At 43.4% G+C, this 20554-nt stretch overlaps 1 protein-coding gene across 1 annotated transcript in view; it reads left to right on the forward strand.

Annotated features, from left to right (window-relative positions):
- Positions 1 to 12051: 12051 nt before the first annotated feature.
- HAAO (3-hydroxyanthranilate 3,4-dioxygenase) overlaps positions 12052 to 20554 on the forward strand; it is a 39948-nt gene continuing 31445 nt past the window's right edge. Inside the window, exon 1 of the mRNA XM_081264481.1 lies at positions 12052 to 12302. The gene's annotated coding sequence lies outside the window, so the exon portion shown is untranslated. The remainder of the gene's footprint in view (positions 12303 to 20554) is intronic.

Consider the following 20554-nt stretch of genomic DNA (forward strand, 5'->3'; position numbering starts at 1 on the left):
AGCCTGAGGTCACATAACTGGGGATGGCTTGAAGGTAATGCTTCATCTCCCGCCTCCCAGCCAAGAGCTGTGTCCATGGCTGCACAGAACAGGTGTCCCCTATGGATAAGGTTCCCATGGCTCTCCTCAACATCCAAGGAGGCAGTGCAAGGGGGTGAGAAGCACGCCCCCCTCCTCCTGCTGGGACCAAGGCTGGAAGCAGTGGTGACGACCCTGGAGTTGCCTCAGGGTCTGACATATGTATTCATTGACTCCATTTCCTAAGGATTTACATGTGATACAAACAGGACATTTCAGCTGCTTTGGTGCCACTTTCTCGGATACAGCACAGGCAGCTGGCTGCCAGGTGTATCCTGAGAAAAGCCACCCTGATCAATGGAGTCCTCCACCGCCTGAAGAGGTGGCTGGTACTGGAGGACTCACCTTGGTGGTCTGGTGGACTGGGCCCACCTTGGTTCCCATTCAGAGTTTTCACTCTTACAGTCTCCCTAGATTCCCAATGTCCAGTGTCTGGATTTTTGCAACCCCAGCTCTAGAATCTCTCACATTCTCCACACTCACCTCAAGCCCTGGGACTCCTGCACATTGAGCCAAAGACAAGGGCAACCAGACTGTAGGCAGAGTCTGCCCCACCCCTGGGTCCCAATGGCCAAGTCAGTCCCCCAGGCCCTCTTCCCCAGCAGGAGGGACCCACTTCCTGAGGCCGGCTCCTCTCAGCCTGCTTGTCTTGAGGCCAGCTGTACTCCAAAAGCGCCATTCTCAGTAGCCACACCACCTCTGCTCTGCCTCTCAATCACATCACTAATAAAAACATCTCTGAGGTCGATGAGAGAGCAAACCATGAAGCCATGAACAACCAATTGCAGAAGAAGGCAATTTCACAGATCTCAGGATGACCAGTGATTCTCCAGGCTGCATTGAGATCGTACCAGGAAATGCATGGCTTAACAAAACGTTGCAATTTCTGTACATCAAAAATATCCCAACATTAAAGACAAGCAGGACTCAAGGGAAAAGATTTTGCAATACCAAGTGTGACACTCTTACCACACTTTTTTTTTCCATGAATTGTCTTTTAATGTCTTGCTGCTTTTCTGTTAGAAAATTAAGTTGCTGATTTGTTTGTGTGTTAAAAGACTACTTATTTTGAACCCTTTGAATTGTGTTGCCTATTGAATAAAAAAATTAAAATGACATTTTAAAAATAAATCCAAATAGTTTAATTGATTTAGTGTGGACAGTTAATGAATGAAAATTTAATACCAGAAAAAAAAAAAAAGTTCTGCCACAACCCTCAGCTCACAGACAGGGAAAAGGCAGAACTGCAAGTTGACTAAGTGTCCTCAGCAGCCCACATCCTCTGCTTCTTGCTTCACTGGCCCACTGACAAGCACCTCTGTTCCCAAAGCCCCCTGTGGTCTCCTTCATCTACCTCTTCCCCATCACCACCTGCTCTCTGAGGGGCTTCAGTGAACTCCTCCATGATAAGGGGCTGAGAATGGCTTGACTGTAGGAAGCATTGAAGAGCAGAGCAAAGCCATGGTCCTAGAGTTCAGTCACAGTTTTATATTCTGATATTGTTACTGCAGGCCAAGTCCATGGTCAGGCAGCTGATGCCTAGCTCATCACAGTGTGGAGCTGGTAAAAAGATTAAACGGTTTGTGGATGGCCAGGCTGCTTCTGAGGAGAATCTCCAAAGGCTGCACCCTGGGCGAGGCCCAGGGATCAGTCCTTACAGAGAAAGCAGTGGTGAAAGAGCCAGCTTCCAAAGGAGCCATTTTTCCAAACAGTAAATGCAGTCTGGTGCCCATGGGGACCGTTTTTTTCCTGTGGCCTCAGCAAAGATGTCCTGTGGTCACCCTCTTTTCTCTTGCTGGGGCACCCAGGACTCCAAACTCTGGTTCCAGGTTCTTCTAGCCCAGGCTCAGCCAGTCTGTAGGACAGAAAGGGTCTCTGCTCTGCTTGGCTCCTCCCACCGGCGCCCACCTGGGGGGAGCAAGTCCTTTTTCCAGGAGAGAGAACTTGGACCGCTGTTAAAGCCATAGAGAGGCTGCCCTGCAGGCTGGGGACTCCCCTACCCACCTCCAGCGCGCAGAGGAACCTTCCGGGACATGGCCGCAGCGCCACCGTGCGGCATAAGGCTGGCTGTGCAGTCCCGCAGCAAAACACCTAGGAAGGCCTGTGCTTTGGGGTCAGGGGGACTTTGTCACTCCCATCCCCTTTGTTTCGCAGATATTGGAGCTTGGGCAATTACCTAACCTATTGAGCCTCAGTGTGCAGTCTCCAAAATGGGAGAGATATAAAGGGTTGAGGAACGCATTAGGTAATAGGGCAAGGGCAGCAGGCCGGCTCAACGCAGGTGTTCAAGAAACAGCGGTTTCCTCACCGCTTGTAGAATGAGAACACATTTTGTGGAGTGAAAAAGACTAGGGCAGAGCTAGGAAAGGAAAAAACAGTGGTATTTTGAACGAGTCCAGTTTAAGCTGTTTATGAGTCCTCTGAGTGGAGGTGTCAAGTGTGTCGCTGGAGAGTGCTGGCTTTGTAGAAAGGAACAGAGAAGGACACATTGGTATACCCAGCCCAGTTTAACAGATGGAAAGATTACGGTAATGTTTGTAATTTTTCTTGGTCAGAAGGAATGTTGCTTTGCCTTATGAAAGAAATTCTCATTAAGAAACATGAAAGATGGAACATCAAAGTAAAATACCATGTTGCACAACCACCGCATGGGTCAAGACTTCTTTTGCCTACAAGTGACAAATGCCTGAATCTAATTGGCTAATACCAAAAGGCAATATTTTTGGCTCACACTCAAACCTCAGAAAATGCATGGGTGAGACCAGACTTAAGAATCAGAGAGGGAGACGTGGTCAGATCTCTCTCTTCCCCTGTCTCTCTCTAATGTTGCCTTCTTTCTCCCAGTCCTCTGTCCTTCCAGATCCACATCCCTTGGGGATGGCCTGGGGATAAACCAATGTGTCTTTCCCTGTCCATTTGTTGGTCCTAAATGCCTGGCTATGCTACTTGGGGGCCATTCAACCAACAGAGAGAATAAAAACAATTAGAGAGAGTTCCAGTTTACACTTTTAAGTTAAAAAGAAGGAGAAAGTAGGGCTGGGATATAGCTAAGTTGGTAGAGTGCTTGCCTTGCATGCACTGAGGCCTTGGGATTGATCCCCAGCACCATAAAAAAAAGAGAAAATATGTAAGATAAAAAATATACATAAGGAAAAGTTAAGATGAAAATAAATGAAAAGACTAAGATCAGAGGGAAAAATGTAACAAAATTTTAGAGGGAAAGAATGTATTCATTACCAAAATATTTTAAAAGAATGAAATAGTCAAGGCAGAAAAAAAAATTTTAAATTTAAGAAGAAAGAAACATTCAGACAAGAAAATAACAATCAGTTAAATAAGATGATTTTCAAAATATTTAAAAGGTTATAAGATTAAAATAAAACAGAAATAAACTAAGCTAAAGGCAAAAGAACAGAATCCAGGAGCCAGAAGCAGCAGGTGAACGAGGAGTTCCTGGGCCTCTCCTAGAGGAGGACACCCCTGCAGGCTGAGCAACTTCACTGTCAGGCCTTTCCTCCAAGCTTCAGTAGGTCCTGCTTCCTTTGATGGCAATCAGGAAACACATTCAGTGAAGCCGCCCTGGAATTAGAGCACATTATTTACATGAACTTTCTAGCATCTATCCACCCAGGTCCTCAAACCACTGCTCTCACAATGTGGATTCTAGATGCCTCGTGTTCATCAATCATTGTATCAGTAACACCCTTAAAAGTGATGTTGCGGGGGCTGGGGATGTGGCTCAAGCGGTAGCGCGCTCGCCTGGCATGCGTGTGGCCCGGGTTCGATCCTCAGCACTACATACAAAGATGTTGTGTCCTCCGAGAACTAAAAAATAAATATTAAAAAAAATTCTCTCTCTCTCTCTCTCTCTCTCTCTCTCTCTCTCTCTCTCTCTCTCTCTCCCCCCTCTCTCACTCTCTCTTTAAAAAAAAAAAAAGTGATGTTGCACATCTGGAAACATGTAATAGGTGGATGGATGGATGAATAGACATATAGATATAGATTAGATATAGATATAGATACAGGTGCAGATATAGATATAGATACAGATACAGATATAGATATAGATATAGATACAGATACAGATATAGATACAGATATAGATATAGATAAATAAGAGGTAGATGGATAGATTAATTGATAAATCCAGCCCTCCCTCTTCTAGAATCTATCCCAGAGACACACAAGCAAAGTATCCAAAACAATGTGTGACTAGAGCTTCTCCCTGCAGCGCTGTCTGTGACCCCACACCAGAACACTGAAACCATCCAAATGTTCCCTAGCTGAGGACTGGTTGACGCTTGGTGGTACACCCACGTTAGTAAGTACTGCGAAACTGTGATAAGGAGTGAGGAAGAGATCTAGCTGCAACTTTGAAAGGATCTTCAGAACATAGTAGTGAAGTCAACAAGGAATGAAATGAATTTTGAATGAAAACAGGAGGATGTAGAATACAAATGTGTATTTCCTTTTACTTAAAAAAATAAACAATGAAAGAATAAGACAAAAAGTCATTTTTAAATGATCAAAAATAAGTCAGGCATGATGGTGCATGCCTGTAACCCCAGCCTCTCAGGAGACTGAGGCAGGAGGACACAAGTTCAAAGCTAGCCTCAGCAATTTAGCAAGGCCCTAAGAAACTTAACAAGACCCTCTCTCAAAGTAACAAAAAAAAATTAATAGGAAATGTCACTGTAAACTAGAATTTCTTTTTCTCATTTTAAAAAATCTGAATTTCCTTGCTCTGCCCACTGAAAAAGCCTAGATAATATGGCTACCATGGAATACCTGTAAGAAACCCTAGCACACAGATTATAGTCTCTAAGTAACATTTTCCAACAAAAGGAGCCACGCTTCTGGGAGAAATTTACTCCAGGTTTGCAGAAGGACATGTACAAATTATTTTGGAATATCTTATAATGCCATAAAGAAGGAGACTATGAAAAACTTGAAATTGTGTCAAAAATATTCAGGATCCAAACTGATATGACTTTTGCTAGCCAAATGGAACAAATGAAGTAATCAATCAATCATGATAATGGGGCCAATTAATCAATCCTACCATTTCACACCCCACAACAGAGCTTCAAACTATATAAAGCAGAAAGAAATCGAACTAAAAAGAAAAAGAGAAAAAGCTATTATAATTAATCTTCTCTCAATGATAAAACAAATAGGTAGAAAATCAATGATATAGAAGACTTGTACAACCCTATTAACCTATTTGATAACACTGACATTGATAGAACACATTATCATTTACATCCAATTCATTATTATAAAGATACATAAAAAAGCCCCAGAAATTTTAAAGAATTCAAAGCAGTTCGGATCACAATGGAATTAAACTGGAAATCAATAACAGAAAGATAACTGGAAGATCCTCAAATGTTTGAAAACTAAGTTCATATTTCTAAATAATCCATGGATTAGAAAGGAAATCAAAAGAACATATTTTGAATCAAACAAAAATTAAAACATGGTACATTTGTGGGAGGCAGCTAAAAATTTTTATAGCACTAAAAATGCCTGTACTAGAAGAGAAATGTCAAATCAATTTCTTCTGCTTTAAAACTTTAAAGAACAGGGCATGGTGGTGCACACCTGTAATCTCGGCAACTAGGGAGGCTGAGGCAGGAGGATCGTGAGTTCAGAGCCAGCCTCAGCAACTTAGCAAGGCCCTAAGCAACTAAGTAAAACCCTGTCTCAAAATAAAAAATAAAAAGGGCTGGGGATGTGGCTCAGTGATTAAGCACCCCTGGGTTCAATCCCTGGTACCAAGAAAGGAAGGGAGGGAGGGAAGGAGAGAGGGGGAAAAAAGAGAGAAAGAAAGAAACCAATTATAAAAAAGAGAAATATATTAAAACCAAATATGAAAAAGAGGAAAACTATAGCCATCTGCCACATACCAATGTTTTAGTCAATGACAGACCATGTATATAACAGTGATCCCATAAGACTAAATGAAAGTCAGGCACAGTGGATATTTCTGTAATTCCGCTACTATGGAGATTGAGGTGGGAGGATAACAAGTTCAAGTCCAGTCTGAGTAACTTAATGAAACCCTGTCTCAAAATAGAAAGGGCTAGGAATGTAGCTCAGTGCTTGGCTACCATGAAGACCTGGGTTCAACTCCCAGTAACACACACATACAAAAAAAAAAAAAAAAAAAAAAAAAAAAAAAACACTGATTATAATGGAGTTGAAAATGTCTTATCATTTAATTATGTTATAGCAGTTATAATATCAAGTGCAATACATTCCTCATGTGTATGGTAACCTGGTTGCTAATGGTCTCTTGGTTTTGTGTCTCTAGAGAACCCTGACTAATACACTGGGAGGAATTATTTACAAATTATATATCCAACATAGGAACTATGTCTAAACATTCCAAAAAATTCGCAACTCAATAATAAAAAAGTTCAACAGCTCCATTAAAAAATGGGCAAAATGTTTGAATAAACACTTCACCAAAAAGACATAAATGTCTAATAAGCACATGAAAAACTATTCAACATTACTACTGCAGTTCATTTTACATCAATCATAATTCCAAAAACAGCTATAAAATTTAAAACTAACTGGTTTCCTTTGGAGATTATTAGGGCATCAATTCATTATTATAAAGATACATAGAAAAAGAGAATCAAGCAGTTATTTATTCAGTCTTTTCTCTGTGAATTGTGTTTTAGAAGAACTAAGTACTTAAAACTAAACAGAGAAAGGATTTTTTTCAAACAGCCATAAAAATAGAAGGAATAATAGAACAAAAAATTATCATAGTATAATCCTCAATAAAAAATAGTAGATCTACACATTGGTTGTTGAAATAATTAGGTTAGAGCTAATGAGGAATTCTCTAATGGAAATTAGGCTGATCACAATCCAATATTAACAATCAAAACTAACATCACAAAATGAAACACAACTATACATTATGTACTTTCTGTTGTGGTGCAATAGTATACAGTACCCCCTGGAATAGGTATTTTTCAAATAAATAAATGTGAATATTATATAGATCTAACTGCCATAGGAGATTTAAGAACATGTTAAAGGACATATTAAGAATTCAATTAGTGGCGCTAGGGTTGGACTCAGCAGTACAGTACTCGCCTACCACATGCAAGGTGCTGGGTCTGATCCTCAGCACTATATAAATAAATAAATGAATAAATATGCTTTGTCCAACTACAACTAAAAAATTTAATACAATAATGCATTAAAAAATTTAGGAGCTGGGTGCTGTGGTGCATGCCTATAATCCTAGCAGCTCAGGAGGCTGAGACAGGAAGATCTTGAGTTCAAAGACAGCCCCAGCAAAAATCGAGGCACTAAGCAACTCAGTGAAAACCTGTCTCAAAATAAAATACAAAATAGGGCTGAGGATGTGGCTCAGAGGTTTAATGCCCCTGAGTTCAATCCCCAGTACCCTCCCTCCCCGCCCCAGGCAATATGCAATTAGGCAGATTTGTCATATAAATGTTTTAATAGACTGTGGGATGAAAGAGAATTAATAGAGATTAAAAGAAATTTTAAAAATACATTGGTCAAATTCAAAGTATGTATCTTGTTTGGATCTTAATTTAAACATACCTTTCAGAGACAGTTGTAGAAACTTGAATGTAGACTAGGTATTAGATGAGGCTAAGCAATTACTGTTGTTCTTGTTAGGTGCAGTAATCATACTGTGGTTACCTGTCAGGCAAACCTAATGCAGTTTTAGTAAAATAAATTAAACTCTCTCTGGGATTTTCAGGGGTAGAGGCGAATATCATGAGGGAATTGATGAAACAATTCTTTATGAAGAGATGGATGTGTGCTATTTCTCTACTTTTGTATATGTTTGAAATATTCTACAATAGAGAATTGAACTTTGGTTTTGTTTTATTTTGTTGTTGTTGTTGTTGTTGTTGTTGTTGTTGTTGAATTTTAAATGGGCCTGTGCATACAGATCACAGCCCTTTGGCTGTGTTTTGACGGACTGAAAATTCCACAGGAGTATTCCCTCCCTTTATCAGTGCATAAGCCCCACACTCAATGACTGGAGGGTGCAAATGAGTGAGATGAGTCCGGGGTGAATCATGGCAGCTGTCCCCCATCTCTCTGCTAGAGATTAATGGAAGGAGACAGGGACAGTGGCAAACCAAAGAAGACATAAACCTCCAAGAGGGGGCAACCAATGTTGCCAGGGAGGAATAAAGCCCCAGATAAGCAGTCATCTTCTGATATTCTTTTTCATTAGAAAGTAGAAATATGGACAGTCCTCTGAAATTATCTTGTTGTAGGGACAAACGAGGCAAGGCACCGAAGACAGCAGGAAACAGTTTTATTTGGCTGCAGCCAGGTTCAGAGGGCACAGCTTTTGCTGTAATCAATTAATCCCCTGAACCCCAAGTTCAGGGAGTTTCAGAGTTTTCTACCCAGCATGTAAGGGGAGGGGCTCAGAAATTCAGTCTGCAGAAGTTCACATAAAAGCAGCTTTTTCTTTCACTGTTCTGGGCAAGTTAACTCTTCAAGGACAACACCTGAGAAGGGGAGAGCTGCTTCTTCCATTTCTTTCCTCCCCCTGCCAGCTGTTACCATGGAGCCCATTTGCAACTTATCTTAAGAATGTAGACATCTCTGTGAAGCCCAGCTCAAGGCCAGAGGCCTTGTTTGCACATTTCTTCTATACTATACTGGATATGTTTGTGAAAAACTAGTAAGGGGGTATCCAGCACCTGGAGTGCTGGTATCTTCCCGGCCAGTGGCCAAGTAAAACAGGGCAACACGAAAATAGGAAGTTTATTTACATTGGATTCTTTCGAAGAGACTCTTGCTGACAGTCCTAAAATCAGCCATGGTGAAGAGGGCTTTTCTGTGGAGAAAGGGGAGTGCCACTTCAATCCATTTTCATGAATTATTGCTAAATATGCAAATGATTCTTTTTAATGGAAACATTTTGCAGTTCAGTTTTGCTAGCAAACCCACCAAAACCTGTCTGTAGGCTAGATTTGTGCCACAGACTGTTGTTTTGTGATCCCTGACACCACGCCCTGTAACACATTATACAATAATGCATTAATAATTGGTTGACTTCCCCAGCAGTTGGGTCACAATGCTGGCACAACTGAGGCTGTACACGTCTGAAATCCCCCCATTTTTTTTTTTTTTATATACAAACAGCTGTCAAGCCAGGCATCTCCACACACTGCACTTTGAATGGAACAAAGACTTAGAGTGATCTGTATTAAATTGCATCTTGTCATTTGTCAGAAACATTTATCACTGGATTGGCTCCACTCTTCCTCCAAATTCTACTGAATCTTCACTCCTTTCAGGCTTTGTGTCACCCACAGCTTTGATGCGCCTGACTTTCCATCTACAAAGCTGATAGCAGCCTGGGGTACATCAGGCTTCTCTCCTGCTGGGGGTCTGAGGCTATCCAAATTCGTCAACCTTCCTTTCCAGTTTGTGTACCTCATCGTTAGCTATCTTCCTCCTTGAAGCCATCATACATTATACCCAGGCTGAATCCAGTAGTCTGTTGTCAATAGTAATGACATAGTATTTTGTAGTTTAGAAATTATTATCCCATAATTTTCTGATTTGATTTTTGTTACCCACTGAAACCTTCTAAAAATCCTGTCAACATTATTCTAAGGCTTTGAGCTATAGCCAGGGGCAGTAGCACACCCCTATAATCACAGCAACTCAGGAGGCAGAGGCGGAAGGATCACAAGTTCCAGGCCAGTCTCAGCAACTTAGCCAGACCCTGCCTCAAAATAAAAAATAAAAATAAAAAGTGCTGAGGAAGTAGCTGGATGGTAGAGCACCCAAGTTCAGTACTTCTGTATCTAAAAGAAAAAAAGAAATTGACTTTGGACTACAAATCTGCCAAGTCTGTTTGTTGCCCACCAATGATGTCCTAGTGTGGATTTCTAGATTAAACAACTAGTTTCCTTCCTTTCCACTCCACCAGAAAGAAAAGAGTCCCTAAAGTCACCATCTGGGCAGTAATCAGTAGGGACAGAAACAATATGTATGAAGAAGGTTCTAACTAGAAGAGTTGTCAGAAAATTGAAAGGATTGTCTTGAAAGGAAATTCTAAAGCTGGAAATTTTCAAATAACAGTTGGGGCTTTGAACAAGGGGTTTCTGTATAGTCAGGAAGCTGGATATAATGATCTTTCACTCATTTATGGTTGCCCTTCTAGGAAATCTGCTCTGGGCTCAGCTCTCAGAACCCACCAGCTCCTCCTGGTCAGTGAGTAACCTCTGAAATTCAGACAGGTGCAGTAGGTCACTCTTATGCTTTGTACTTTAAAAAATTAATTCCCTCTGGAAAAGAAGTTTTCAGCGAAAATGCCAGCCTTTTCTCCTCTGTATGAAAATAATCTATACATGGAATATTATTCTGTCATAAAAAGAAATGAGCCCGTTGGGTGATACCAGTAGCATTCAGTATTCCCGGCTGCTTGGAAGTCTGAGGCAGGAGGATCACTTGATCTTAGTAATTCCAGACTAGCCTAGGCAACAGGAGACCCATCTCAAAAAAAAAAAAAAAAAAGAAGAAAAGAAAAGAAACAAAATAAAATAAGTAGTGATGTGTAGTACAACATGGATGAATCTCGAAAACCTTATGGCAAATGGAAGGGGCAAAAACAACAACAACAACACAAAGGCCACCTGCTGGATGATTCCATTCCTATAGAAGTTCAGAAGTAGGAACTCCATAGAGTCAGGAAGTAGATTCGTGATGTGAGGTGGGGAGATTATGTGACCCGCAGGGGTACAGCTAAAGGAATAAAGGGTTTCTTCCCGAAGTGATGGAATTACTCAACAACTGACTGCGGAGCTGGTTGCAAAAACCTATAAATATACTAAAAGTAATTGAGTCGTACGCTTTAAGTGGGTAAATTATATGATATGCGATTTATGTTATAATAAAGTTTTCAAGAAGAAAATGAGCACCTTTTTTAATGGATACAGATTCTATTTATTTCCAAGCCTGAGCTGGATCTCTACTGGGGGGCTCGCGCTACCCTGCAGAGGACGAGTCCCCGAGCTGAAGGCGGAGGCTCTGCGCCCCAGGATTAGGTGAGGTGGGCGGACTTGCTCGCAGCACCGCGGCTGCCTCCGGAACCGGGGCTGGGGGGGGCGAGAGCCACCGACGGCTGGGACGGGCGCCGAGGAAGCCGACGAGAGCGCCACCCTCCATCCCCTTCTTAGAGCTTTCTGGACCCTGCATTTCTCCACTCTGGGTTATACATCGATTCCGGAAATTAACGACTCGCGCTTCGTAAGAGCAGCTGAAAACCGCCCTTTCGACAGGACACGTCCACGAGGCTCCCGTCCACGAGGCTCCCGCCCCGCTCGAGCTGAACACGTTCCCGCTCTGCCCACACCGCCCGCGCAGGGCGCCCTCACCCACCCCTCGACACAGTGCCCCCGCGCCTCACAGCAGCCTGAGGAGTGGCCAGCTGGCCCCAACCCCAGCTGGCCACGGGCGCGGGGAGTCTGTCCCCGGAGAAAACTCCTGAACCGGATTTGGGGCCTGCCACTTGAATAGCCCTAGAAAACGTCTCCTCTCTAGACCACTAGCTAGCGCCACCATTTCAGAGTGACAGCGCGGGAGTGGGTGGGGAGAGGAAACGCCCCGGGCACTTTTCTCAAACTGCAAAGCTACCGCGAGAGGGCGGGGCGCCTGCGACCGGGAAGAGGACCCGCAGGCCGGGGGTCGGCGCGAACCCAAGGATGGGGCAGTAAGAAGGTGGTTACTGCTAGTTAAAAGTCAGGGGAGCAGATCGTCCCGGCTCCGCTGGTGCGCCTCGGGCCGCCACGCCAGGAGTGTGGCCTGGCTGCACCCGCCCCAGGACGAGCGTCGCGGCTGAGACCCCAGGCTTCATTCCCGGCGCCGGGAGGTAGGGCTCACCCTGCAGGAAGGAGCACCGGGGCATCTGATCCCTACGCCTCGAAAGCGTGACCACGGACAGAATGACATTAAAGACCCGCCGAAAAATAACTAGATGGGGGCAGATAGATGGACGGCTGGGTTCGAGAGCTGGATGTTGCAAACCGATCGTGAAACAGGTATAAGATTCCCTGCGCTGTGCTTCCTGCTAGCGGCCGAGCGCGACTTGAGTCAGAGTAGTTACGAGACAGGAACTGAGAAGACTAAAGTCTTTCGGCAAGGAGACAAAATGAATCTTCCGGATATCTAAAAAAAGGGCCGTGCTCCAGGTGAGGCTCGAACTCACAACCTCGGCATCGCTCTGCATGTACTGCTGTATAAGTACCGCGCGCTAACCGATTGCGCCACTGGAGCTCCGCTTAGCCGTCCTCGCGATAGCTCTATCAGGGTTCACTCGGCCGGGTGCGGGCTTCCGCGGAGCATGCGCGTCTGCCACTCGCGGCTCCTAGCTCGGACCCGGTCCTTTGCAACTTCCGGCTGGGCACACACATGCTGCCTGGCTACTCCGAGGCCAGCAAGCTAGAAAATCCTACGAGTGTTCCCCTCGGGGCTGGAGGGCGGGTTAACATGGCCGAACTGGGGCCTTGCAAAGGGCGCAGGCCGCGTCCCAGGCAGCGCCGTGGGAGAGGCGGCCTGGTCCCTGCGGCCATAAGCCAATACCGCGTTCTCGGCGGGGCTTTCACCTCCTAGGAGAGGGCTGCGAGGGGCAGGACCCAGCACAGGGAGCCGGCAGGCAGGCCTCGCGGCTGTGATGACGCGAGACGAGGGGCGGGGCCGGGACACGGGGCCTGGGCTCGGAGACTCAAGATATCCCGCGGCAACCGCTCGCTGTCCGGCGACCCCAGCCGTGAAGTGCTCTGGAAGGCGCGAACGACTTCCCGCGGGGTGCGGGCGGCCAGGTGGCATGCTGGAGCCCGGAAATCTTTGGACGATTGTGTCCGAGTTGCTCGAGGGCGGCCTCTGCCGGCGGCGCGCGCGCGGGCCCGAAGGTTGGGCTGCTGGGGGCGGCGACCGACCTTCCAGACCTGGCGCCGCAGGGCCCCAGCCTGGGACCTTGCCACACCCGCCAGGAGTTCTAGGGCTCCTCCGGCAACCCTAGCGAAGCTTGGGCACTCCGGGCAGAAGGCTTGTCCCCGAAGAGGAGTCGCGCCACTTGCAATCCGAGGACACGAAGATCACCCTTGATCTTGGAGAGGTTTCCTTATCTCCCTCAACCCTACGTGTTTTATTGAGCCACAGAATGTTAATTTTTGTTCTACTAACTTTAAAACCAACTTTTAAAATTATTTGAAACCTGGAGCTCTTTAAATATCCAAAGATCCGTTAAAAAAAAAAAAAAACAAAGTTTAAACACTGTACCCAGGTCTGAATATGACTATTCTGGGCCATACTTTTTGTCCTTGTGGACCCCTTTCCTTCCCCTACCCTCCCGCGATTGTAATCCCTATTATTGGGAGGCTGAAACAGGAGGATCGCAAATTTCTGGTCAGCCTCTGCAATTTAGTGACTCTCTTAGAAAAAAAAAAAAAAAAAAAAAAAAAAAATATATATATATATATATATATATATATATATTTTTAAATTTTAAAAGTCTGGGGATGTAATTCAGTGGCAAAGTGCACCTGCATTCAATCCCCAATACCAAAAAAAAAAAAAAAATGGGGAGAGAGGGAAAGAGAAAGAGAACTTCTTTTAAAAGTATACTTTACAAATGCTATGGCATAAAGATTAATCCTGAAAGGACAGTGACCACAACACTCGGAGCGACCAAGAGATCTTTATTGCAGCAGTGCAAAAGAGGAGAAAAGAGAGAAAGAAAGAGGCGGGGAGAGCAAAGAGAGAAGAGGAGAGGAGTGAGAGGGAGAGTGAAAACAAGAGAAGACAGAGAGAGCAAGAGCAAAAGAGAGGGGAATGGTAGGAGGGAGTTTTGTATAGCCCAAATCTAATGGGGTCTCTGGGTCTGCAAACTGCCTTGTTGGCATACAGTGATTGCATCATATAGTAGTGTCATCTTCTGCCTTCAGGCAGAGGGGGCAGGGGCTAGATGTGGGTTTCGGTTGCACTAGACAGTGGGGGTAGAGTGTTCAGCCTTGAGTGGGGTTGAGTGTTCAGACTTGATGCAAACAGGTGATAAAGGACAGACAGAGGGGGGGTTTGAGTGCGTGGGTTATCCTGCAGCTATTCAGCCTGCCCTGCAGACAACTTAGTTCAGCCTGTCCTGCACCTAACAAACCCAGGCTGGATTTATATTATTTTATTCACATATGTTCATTATTTCTAATCATTTTCAAAAACTAAAATTTGAGCATTTTGTTGCCCCTAGGCACTCTGCACTCTACCTAACTGATAACTCAGCTGGGAATATGCATCCTCCTGGGGGTATAGTAGCAGCACCTCCACAATCTGCCCACTGCCCCCTCTGTTTATTCCTTCAGGCTTGACCCACTCATCTTGTTTGTGCCCAGATATTGGTCACCTTTTTTGGTGACCTCTGCCCTCCCAGAAAAGCAAACAGGATGATCTTGGCACTTGGTGAAAATAACCAGCATGCACAAGCCATAGGAGCAGAATTGAGGTCATGGGTATAGTGACCTTGATGGTGACTTGCCCACAATAACAGGTTATTTTAGGGTGAAAAATAGCAGGCAGTAGTTTGATACTAGAGTATAGAAGGTCTTGAAATTCAAGCAGAAGAGATAACAAGTGGACTGGGGATGTGGCTCAAGCGGTAGCGCGCTCGCCTGGCATGCGTGCAACCCGGGTTCGATCCTCAGCACCACATACCAACAAAGATGTTGTGTCCGCCGAGAACTAAAAAATAAATATTAAAAAATTCTCTCTCTCTCTCTCTCTCTCTCTCTCTCTCTCTCTCTCTCTCTCCTCTCTCACTCTCTCAAAAAAAAAAAAAAAAAGAGAGATAACAAGTGGTCAGGTTGACAAGGAGGCCCCAATAGATTCTGTGTAGAGGAGGGGCCTTCTGAATCTTTTCGTAGAAAGCTCAGAGCTATGTGCAGACTGGATTATTCACCTAGAGAAAGGAGCCTTGTCCCTGGTGAGGGAGCCTACACCTGTAATCCCAGCGGTTTGGGAGGCTAAAACAAGAAGGATCAAGAGTTCAAAGCCAGCCTCAGCAACAGTGAGGCTTAGCAACTCAGTGAGACCCTAAGAAGAAAGGAGCCTTGTGAGCTGGGCATGGTGATGGCACACAACTGTAATCCCAATGACTGAGGCTAAAACTGGAGGATTGCAAGTTCAAGGCCAGCCTCTGCAATTTAGCTAGGCCCTAAGCAACTCAGCAAGACCCTATTTCTAAGTAAAATACAAAATAGGGCTGGGCATGTGGCTCAGTAGTCAAGTGCCCCTGAATTCAATCCCTGGTACTCCCCCAAAAAGAGCAGCTCAGAAAGGGAGTGGCTGATACCCTGCAAGGCACCAGACAGGTGGTGGGCTGCAGAGTTGTTTACAGCATGCCAGGGTTAGGGCTCCTTTGAGAATGTGTGGACAAATCTAGGGTAAATCAAGGGCAGCTGAGAGTGATCCCTTGAAATAAATTCCTCCCCCCCAAAGTTGGAACAGGCTGAAAAGGCAAATACATGACTTGCTACAGGGTAGGGATAATTTCCACCCCGCCTAAATTGAAAGGGGTTAATTTTCCTGGTCAACAAGAAAATAAGGTGTGGACTCATTCTCTGAATCTTCTGAAATCTCAATAGCATTTGCAAAATCTGCCCTTCCTCCCTTCTGAGTCTCTGAGGCAGAGCCCACCTGGTAAACCAAGAGCAGCAGAGTTGGCCACTGGCAATCCAGTTCCCTCTCTTCTGCCCCACCTTTCATGGATCCAATCCTTTACTAGTTTAGAAGGTAGTGATGGATCCTGACTGTGTGCCATGGGAAGTCAGCACCTCATAAAAGGAACTTAAATAGCTTAGCCCCAAGGAAATTGAGGGTCCTAAGGAAGGAACCTAGAAAGGGTAATGTTGAAAAAGGGACAGAATCTGAGACAAAAGGAGAAGCCTCTTGAGACCTCCAAATTATTTACCTGCACCCAGACTGCCTCTGAAGAGCAATGAGCTAGGAGTCTTAGTTGTGATTTTCTTTGGTCATAAGAGATCTTAAATAATTCCCATTTCCTCCGGGACTCATTTCCTCATCTCTAAATTGAGGAATATATAAGGAAAGCCTGATTGGTTTCAAGGTTGACAATGTGTGATATGAAAACATTTTGCCACTTTTTCCACAAAAAGAAAGTTAAGAGGTCTCTTGGCCTTTCTGTTTGATTTATGTTTCAGGGGTAATTTGTGTTAACTGATATTCAGATAGATCAGCAAACAATATATAAGAACTTTGTAGAAGGATTCTTTAAAAAAGAGGCAAAAATCAACTTCAGAAATAAAATACTTTAAGATTTGTCAAGAGGCCAGCCCCACCTGAGCTAAGGCTCCGCCTCTTGTCCTTCATGTTAGGATGGCTCCAAAGTAGGCTGGAATTAAGCTTATTTAAAGTTGTGTTCAAAAGATAGATTTTTGTTGTTGTTGTTTTTGTAAAGATTACTTGATCTCAAACAGGGGATTTAATACAAAACTTAAGTACAGGCTTGAGTAAATTGTAAAAGGTATAAAAGTATTTTAAAAGAAAGTAAAACTTGTAAAGAATTTCATATGTAACTGAGTTGATAAGTATATGGGTCTTTGTAGAGGCCTAAATAGATATCATAAATAAATGGAAGAACCTAAATAAGTCCATTTTGACTGGAAAACTCTTTTTACCATGTAACTCTTACCATCACCATTAAATTATTTTAATCATTTAATAAATTGTGTAAGATACATATTAAAGGAATGGTTTTTTAATACAATCAAACTTAGTTTAGATCCATGTGTAATTTTAAAACAGTAATGCCTATAGAATAAAAAGACTAGTATCAACACTTTCCCATTTACCAAGTAATGCAAAATGTTTAATTATGTAAGAAGAAGGCATGTTTATTAACAAAAAACTTTTAAAATACTTGTCATATTTGGTATTGGAACAAATGTACTATATATTAAAATGTATGAAACTTAATGACTCATTATAACATCGGAAATAGACAAAAACTGCTTTCCTAAGTGAGTGTTTGAAATTTATGCCTTTTGCACTTAAAAAAAAGTGGTATATTTTTATTACTTTCATGTTTTCATGTCTACATGATGAAACAGAAGGATTGCTGTATGCAAGTACCATTCTGCAAGTAACAAAGTGAGTATGGCTGATCTTTCTTCTTAATAACAGAAGACCAAACTGGATATAACAGTCATTGTATTTTTTCTTTAAGGCTCTAATTTCTGATATGCAAGAGATATCCTCATGAGGCATATAAACAGTCTGATTAGTGGAATCAAACTTGTGGATCTAATGAATGACAATCATCTTGATTCAAATTTACAGAATATTTTATGGTCATCATTGGCTTTATTTCAGTAAATATATTTTTTAAAATTTGTTTTAGTCATGACTACAAAAACATTGCTTTAGAGAAGTTGAAACCCACATGAGGAACCACCTGGGCAGTTGCCACATGGACAGACATCTGGCGTTTAGGGAGTGCTGTGTGTACTGATCAACATGCATCCAGAGGCTCCCAAAGTGATTGATTCAATTTTAAGTGTTGCGGGGAATCTTAATAATTATTTTTTGTTGTTGTTGTTTGGTGGTGCTGGGGATTGAACCCAGGGCTTTGTGCATGCAAAGCATATATCCCCAGCCCAATTAGTTTAAATTACTTTTCTGAATAGAAATCTAAAAGATGCCACTGCCATCTTTCATGGGGTGGACCCTCTTGAATGCTCTTCAGAACCCCTGCACTTGGCCATGCCTGAAGTCCTTCCTGTCCAGATAGTCCTTGAGTCTCACGAGCACTGTGTGGGAAAATCACCCTTTATTTATTTATAGGAGGAGACAGATGAGTGGGTCCCAAGGCCCAAGTTCTCCAAAGTGCAAGCAGAGTACACAGAGTGTAGCATGGTGGTAAATTGAGGAAGCTCAGATCCCTTCACTCTGGATCCAAGCCAAAAGGAAGAAAAGGTGAGAGCAGGTCAAATGGGGAAAAATTTAGAAGATTTGTAACATACAGTGTTGACGAAAGTGTGGGGAAATGGAGACTCTTTAGTTTGGTTTGGTTTTTAAGACAGTTTAGAAGAATCTATCGAAGTTTGAAATGCACATATCCTTTGATCCAGCAGATTCCATAGGATTCTCCTTCATAGAAACATCCACACTTGTGAACAAATATTTCTCTAATCTAAGATGCCTTGCATTGTAAAATATACCATTATTGTATGTGTCATTAAGGGAGGAAATGCTACCATTTTAACTAACACAGTACTTTCGTGTCACATAGAATTTTTATTTTTATACTTATAAAAATAGCTCTTTTAGATGGACTCAGATGTACATTTTTTATCATATATTACTATTGTGGGCTACTGCTTTCTGCTGAGCTTTTCAGTCTCGTGGTTTCTCCCACTTACAACCCAGCAAACACTTCCAAGAGGAAAGTGACTCAGGGTACCAAGCTCACCACAAGGACCTTCTTTTCTCCTTGGAATTCCAGTCGCTTAACTCCTGGATGAGCTTGGAAGCTCACTATTGCCTCTAAACATTTTTTGGTTTTTGTTGTTGTTGTTTGTTTGGGGGGCAGGTCGTGGGGGCCGGGGCGGGGGTTCTGTTGTCATTATTAGTAGTCACAGATTTTCTAACTACTTTCAGTGGGAGGATTTGATAAAAGCTGCTACATCCATAGCTAATGTAATCACGTTACCTCCTCCAAAAGGGGACATTGCTGAGAATGAAAAGGGGCACTATTAATAATATTTGACCAACAAGTATGAATTGTGACTGTCCCACACAATCTGGAGCATATGGTCACCCTCCCATAGCTCCCTTTTGCAGTACTATAAATACATAAGACAGGATTTGGGAAAATTCTCTTTTAAATGTTTTAAATTATGAGAACACAGATGGAAGGGGACTCAATCAACTTAGTGTTTCTTTGCTCCAAATGTGCCCATCTTTCACATGCTCTGTCATCCTGTAACTGGGCCCTAAAATCAAAGGTCCTCTGGCAGCTGTGCCATCATTAGGCTTTGCCAGTAAAAGTGCTAGAGGAACACTGAAGGGGCTTCTCTTCCTGGGTCCAGTACTTTTCTTCTGGCTCTTATAGCACAGCTGCCTGTGGGCGGCTTCCCAGAACCCAGCAGACAGTTTCCTGCTTGCCAGCCCTGCCTACAGCGCCTCAGCCAACTTCTCTGCCACCCACTGAGCCACTGCCACACCCTCACCCCAGAATTCTGGCTCTCAGCCTAGGTGGGGAGCGGTGGGAAGTGTCAGCCCTAGAGCTAGTGGCTGCTCCTTTATCTGTTATTCCTAGGACTTTTTTTTTTTTTTTTTTTGCTTCTGTTTGTTTGGGTTTGGGTTTGGGTATTGAACCCAAGGGCACTCTACCACTGAACCTTTTTCTTTTCTTTTTTTTTTTTTTTAACTTTGAGATGGTCTCACCAAATTGCCCAGGCTGGCTTCAATTTGCCATCCTCCTGCCCCCAACCTCCCAAGTCACTGAAATTACAGGTGTACTTCACCATACCCAGTTCTAATCCTATATTCTTAACCCCCATTCTTAACAAGTTATTAATCTTTACATTCGATTTTCCCTATTCACATAACTGGCCCAGTGTCCTCTCTCAGGATTGGATCCTGGCTGATATAACATGCACAAACTCTTTTCACTTGTCATTCAAGAACAAAATACTTCAAAGAATATGGAGAATATAGGAGTGGGGGGGCATACAAAAAAAACACACTTGTACTATGCTTCTCGTGTGTCAGGGGCAACTCCAGGAACTTTACACCTTATTAAATCATTTAATCTACACGACAGCCCTCACCACAACAACTATGAAGTAAGCAGTATGATCAGTCCTTTCACAGATGAGGAAATTGAGACGTAGCGACATTATATGAGTTATAAGAGTACATTGTAAAGCTGTGTGATTGAGGAGTCCTGCCTTAACACTACACAGAGCAGACTGATCATTTTGCCACCTGAGGAGACCCTGGAATACCTGCCATTAGGAAAGAGTCCCTTAGGGGTTACCTTCAAGAGACACTGGCCAGGGCTCAGAGAAGCCCTTTGGGATGGTGGCCAAAAGGTCCTACCTTGAAATATAGGAAAGACCAGCTAGAGATGAAGACTAGGGCCCAGGCATGCAGGGGCTTCCCAATGACTAGATTCTCTAATGTGAGGAGTGCTAACAATAACAAAAACAAAACAAAAAACTACCAACAATCCAACTTTTTTTAAAGACAGAGAGAGAGACAGAGAGAATTTTTAATATTTATTTTTTAGTTTTCGGTGGACACAACATCTTTATTTTATTTTATGTGGTGCTGAGGATCAAACCCAGCGCCCCCCGCATGCCAGGCGAGCGCGCTACTGCTTGAGCCACATCCCCAGCCCCAACAATCCAATTTTTTTAAATGAGCA

This window comes from Spermophilus citellus (assembly GCF_964194105.1).
Source record: "Spermophilus citellus genome assembly, chromosome: 13".
Lineage (NCBI taxonomy): Eukaryota > Metazoa > Chordata > Mammalia > Rodentia > Sciuridae > Spermophilus > Spermophilus citellus.